Here is a 6,028-nt window from a genome sequence, read left to right as displayed (position 1 = left end):
GGAGGGCAGATGGCCTAGTGGTCTGGGTTGCACTCTGTGGCCTCTTTCAAGCATGTCATTCCCCACTGTCTTTCACTGTCTCCTACTTTATCCATTGTCCTCTTCTATCTGATCAAAGGAGTGAAAGAACTTAAAAAAAAGGTTAGCTGTAACTCCACTGTCTTGCACCTTGGGTTTTGTTTGCAATGTAAAAAAAAAAATAACCCCCCCCAACCTTACAAATCAGCAAACCCACCCCATGAACCTTTTGATGTCATGTGAGGGGCCTCCTTATTATTTTGCCTTTCACATTTGAAACAATACGGTACCAATGCCCGGGTACCTGGCAATGTGTATCAGTACTCAACAGTACCAATTTTTAGTACTTTTGCTTGTGTTTATGTGGTAATAAAATAGTTTTTCGGTAAGAAAACAGTTTTTCAATTTAACATTTTGATTTCTCGATATATAAACATGCGATGCTGTGTTCATGTCCAGTATGGAAATCACCTACTCTTCCCCTCCCTCACAGTCACAAGGTTGCGTTTAGGTACCAAAACATGGTACTGTTTGATTTTACACAAATTGGTACTCCGTACTACAGATGTAACTCCGGTCAGTGCCCATAAAAGTACCCGATTAGGTTTGCATCCCTAATTGAAGTACATGCAAGGTTTTTGTGACGTACAAATTATTTTGCTTTAACTCTCACTTTGACTGTCTAATCTTACTTTTTCACACATTTCACACATGTCGGCAGAAAAATGCAAATAATAGCTTCCATGTACACACACTGTTTTTGTTGTTGTTGTTGTTTGTTTTGTTTAGCAGTTTAGTTTAGTTTTTGTTTTTCTCTCTTAAAAAGGAAAACATGATAGGCTGTTAAAATGTCAAGTTTTTTTTGTACAAATAGAGACTTAACTGTCTCATATTCTAAATAAATAAAAGCCACAATGATCTGATGAGTCTAAATTAAAATTTTAAGACAAATGAATCCCCATATATGTTGGGTTTTTTAGGGTGCGGATGCCTATATGGCCAAAGTGAGGTTTCACTGCTCAGTGTCCTGAACATCTCGTTTCTTGGTCTCTGGGGAGACAGGATAGGCCTCCCTTCCCTGGTTTCAAGGGCAAAGAGGGGGGTGGTGCTGATGTGGGGGGGCATCTGCCTCTGCTTCTGCATGCATGCTGACGTCACGCAGTCTGCTCTCCTGTACGTTATCCACCACCCGCCCGCCCGTCCGTACTGTCCGGGAGGAGGAATTCAAACACTGTGATTTCATTTAACAAATCCTTCCTGAAATTCATACCAATCTACCAAAATCACCTCAGCTTCCTCAGGACAGGAGCACAGAGTTCACCTTGCCTCTAATTCACTCAGTGATTTGATTATTTATTTGTTAATTTGTACATTCTGCTTCTTTTAGAGCTGCATGTGAAAGGACTGCCAGAGACGAGGAGAGGAGAGGAGGATGTGAGGATGTGAGGGCTTCGGGATGGATCCTGGAGGAGATGGTGCGACAGGAGGAGAGCGGAGAGCGGCGCTGTGCGCCACAGCTCGACGCTCTTCTCATTCTGAGCATCCTTTCGTTATATTTCGACGGTGATTTTCCTAAAGATGGGAAGCATGCTGATGTAAGCTCCAAAACTTGATTTTTTGAAAGCATAAAAATGTTTTCAATTCCTTCTGACAGCAGCCAGTGTTTGTACCGTTATTGTTTGGCTGTATTCAGCCTTTGCTAAAGCACACAGGCTAATGCTGCATGGTCCGGCCTACAAACTGATTACCTGCTCCAGTGCATGTCGGGAGGGCTGGTATGAAACATCACTCTTATATAACATTCCTAAAGGGACATTCTGTCAATCTGTTCTTATCAATATAGAGCGCATGGTGGGTCATCACTTATTTCTGCAGATGATATGTGTGTGTGTGTGTGTGTGTGTGTGTGTGTGTGTGTGTGTGTGTGTGTGTGTGTGTGTGTGTGTGTGTGTGTGTCTTTTCTGCTCTAGTGTTTACTGTCTGCGGTGACTGTAAGATGCTTTTCAAGTCTTTATTATTTAATCAGTACCGTTTAAATTACTAACGTATTGTTCCTTTAATGGTACCAAATCCCATGTATAAAAATATTCTGAACAGATTAAAACCTGATCCATCACATGTACTTTTTCCCCAGGTCACACTATCATTATTTGGAAAGAAGAAGGGCTTCCACTAGGAGGGAAAATAAAAGGCCATATTTGATTGATTTGCTCTGTTTACATCCTGATGAGGTCCCATCAGGTCTGGTCTTAGCCTCATTCAGATCCTGGTCACCCAGTTGTTTCTCTGTAATGGCTGCCTGCTTGATGTGTCCTTGACATGTCATGAGCATAAAAAAGAGAGGGATGGAAAATAGTTTGTGTGTATTGCTGAGCTGTTATCCTGTTGACTGTCTGTCAGGAAAAGCGGTTGTAAACAGATGAAGGCTGCCATGACGTGAGGAGCTAAAAAAGCTGCAGGTGTACATGTGACCTTTAGACAATATAGGCAGTAAAGTGTCTTAACCTATTTGTGTTTTACAGGGTTTTTATTCAAATTATCTAGTATTTTGTATGCTTCAAAGAGAAAATAAGCAGTAAACTCTCCACCATGTGTCTTTAAAACCAACATTCACCTGGAAAGGGAAAAAAAATCACTGCTCCATTTGTTTAAGTGGGGAAGACGTTGTTCCTCTGTGGTGTTTTCTCCCTGCTGTTTCTCAGACTGTGGGCTGCTTCCCTCAGTGTTCACAGTGGACCTTGATTTAAAATCAGTCAATTAAGGCACGCGGTGAATGCCAAGTGAGGAGCCTGGCTGCAGCACAGTGATCAGGAGAATGTGTGGTGTGATCTTCCGTGCCCTGAGAGCTCAAAGAAACATAAACATCTCATCTTAATAATAACAGCTATTGACTGCATACATATTTCATGGCTGACGTTAAATGACATTTGATTAAGGTTGAAAAAATAATTTTGAACGATGTCTGTAACATTTTTGAGGTATTGTCTTTGAACAGTTTTTAATGTGTCAACTTTTTGTTGTTAACAGTCACTGTATTCAGTAAACAGGTCAAACTAATTCAAACTGTTTTTCTCTTTATATATATATATATATTTTTTTTTCTTTTCAATTAAGTTTCTCTTGAATAAATGAGTTGGTGAGAGTTCATCAATGGATGACTGTTTACCGAAGTTAATTATTAAGAACCAGAAAGGAAACCTGAAAACATTTTTTTAAGAAAAAAAAAAAAAAAAAAAAAAGTAGGGGAGACCAGGAACAGCTGTAACATTTTGACATTTCTGTCTCTAACTTTGAGCTCCTTTAACCCAGTGTCTCCAAACTGCTGTGCAAGCTGGTTGTGTCCGCTAATGAATGGCATAGAAATGTCTAAGCAACACAAACAGAAAATACATGGCTTAGTGGTATAGGTCTAGGCCCTCAAGCGGATGGCCCAGGTTCCAATCCAGACTGTATCGCACATGTATTTCCCAACTCACACCCTGTTGCCTACTCAATCCCTCAATCCACTGTCCTACCCTCTCTGGTTAAAGGCATAAAAAGCCTGATCTAAATCCCTTCTTTCCTCAGCAGTTGTGTCTGTTTCAGGACACTGCTTCTTCACATGACTAGGACTAAGGACTTTACTGAGCAGGTTCAGAGTAAATGAGGTGATACCTCAGGTTGTTCCTGATTGGAGTAATTGCAAGTGTAACTACTTACCTGTGTTACAACTGTCCCCGGTCTCCCCTACAGTATCAGTGCACTATAAAAAAAATCACTGTAAAATACTGGCTGCAGGAATGGCCATAATTTTCTTTTATTTTACAGTGTATGTGCTTTTTTATTATTATTATTATTATTACATTATAGTACTGTATATTGGATCACATTTAATGAATGAATATGTATTTCATTTGGAGTGAAAGGCTTCCACACAGTGAACCCAAACCGAATGAAATATGGTTTTCCTCTCAGGAAAGTAATAATAAATTCAAAATAAATATCCTGTTTACATTGGTAAGCTATTTACTCGTGATACAGCCTTAGGACACGGTTCCATCTTTTAAATAATCAGATTTCACCGTTGTATTTCACCAGAGTTAAACAGTTAAACCTGGAAGCTTATTGAAGTAATTTATGGCTGCATACAGTACCACCACATGCTCACTAGATGGAAGCAAAACATCACACATAAAAAGAGGTCCATCCTCCAGTATGTGCGATAATGAGGGATGCGGTGTTCATTTTAATCTAATAATTTTTCAATAGAGTGTCTTAACTTTGAGGTGGGTGGGCGTGTTCGTAGCTTGTTTGTTGTTGTTGTTGTTGTGGTTGTCTTTTGTTTGTTTGTTGGTTTTTTATAAGCTTGACTCGTGAATATCTCGTGACGTGAAGACAATGGTTTCAGGCAGTCGGCCACCGGAAGGCGGCAGAGATGGTTTCACGCGCTCAGTTCCCTGAGTGGAACAGATGATGGACTGCAACATGAGTCTAATGTGATAAAACTTAGTCGGGCTGTGACATGCTCTGAACTCAAACAAATGTTAGTGATGAGGTTTCAGGATGTGCGAGTCTAATCCTCAGGGTGGAACAGTAACAGTCAAATTCATATTATTGCATTTTCTAGGTAGAAAGTAGCTTCGTTAATTAAAAAATCTCTTTTGAATCTGTTTGTATTTGTGGTGTCCTGTAAAATAGTAACATCTCCTAAAGCTCCTGCCATGACAAATGTCAAAAACTGACCTGAATCATTGTCAGGATTGTCTCTACTTTGATGATCTGTGACCAAATCAAAAGTTAGGCTACTAACATCAGAGCATCAGATCTGAATGAGTAACCCTCCCTATAAGATGTCCTATTAAAAAACAAAAGCAAAACAGCTGATCCGTGATCAGTTCCCACACTTCACCAACAGTCAGCTCAGTAATCCTTCTCCTATTTTGCAAGAAATGTTGAAATTTCCCGTGAAATTCATTAAAAAAAAAAAAAAAAAACTTGACATATTCTTCCTTTTGGGGGTGTTAAGGAATGATCAAGGCCTCAGAGTCATTAAAGAGCTTGCTATAACGTAGCATGACCTTTTCAGACACGGAAAATGATTATTCGGACCACCGCAAAGTCTTTGTGGATACATTCAAAACCCATGGAATCCTGTGTTTTTATTTTATCAACAAGTTAGAAAACAGAGTAAACATCTCAGACTGGCACATAACAAGTGAAGCCTGTGATAATCTGAGTCTTCTACTGCCAAAAGAGTGCCACAAAAAAGAAATACAGTACGTTTTTACGTTGCTAGCTGCATTAACACTGTAGTATCTAAACATGTAACCTACTAGCTAGGGTCTTTGGCTTCCTAAACCAGTTTCATTCATAAAAGTAAATTCTGTGTTTACGGAGGAGAAAGTATTATAAACCACTATTTACCATTTTTTCCACTGTTCCCCTGAGATAGGAACATCAAAACCAAGGTTTTCCCAATTAAGTGGAATTCACAAGACCATCTAGTTATACTTGACGACATAAATGTGTATTTACTCACAGTTAAGGATAGGACATGAGGATAGCTGGTCGGGTTTACAGTGGAAGCTTGGGGTTATTTGACCAAGGATTTTAATATCTGCGGGAAATTCTCTTTAACGTCAAATAAAAGATAAATAAACAAAAAATCCCCCCCCCCGCACGCGCACACACACACACACACACACACACACACACACACACACACACACACACACACACACACACACACACACACACACACACACACACACACACACACACAATTTTATTTTATTTTTTTAAACAGAGTAACAACGTGTTAAGGTGTCATCGTGTTTTTATCAGTGGAATAAGTGGAGCTGCAGTAACCTCTCAATGTTCCTCTGGTGAGTTTATCCCTGCCCTTCATTTGAGAGACAGCTCTCTACCATGAGTGAGTCCATAAAAAAGAGAAACACTTCAGTCCGGTCGTCCTGGTTGGATGATGATTCTTGAGAAAGGCCCACCCATTCACACCCACTAACAACATGTT

The sequence above is a fragment of the Halichoeres trimaculatus genome, unplaced genomic scaffold (assembly GCF_033239565.1).
Source record: "Halichoeres trimaculatus isolate MK-OKI-2021-1 unplaced genomic scaffold, fHalTri1.1 fHalTri1_scaffold_15, whole genome shotgun sequence".
Taxonomy (NCBI): domain Eukaryota; kingdom Metazoa; phylum Chordata; class Actinopteri; order Labriformes; family Labridae; genus Halichoeres; species Halichoeres trimaculatus.
Note: the sequence above shows the minus strand (reverse complement) of the source record.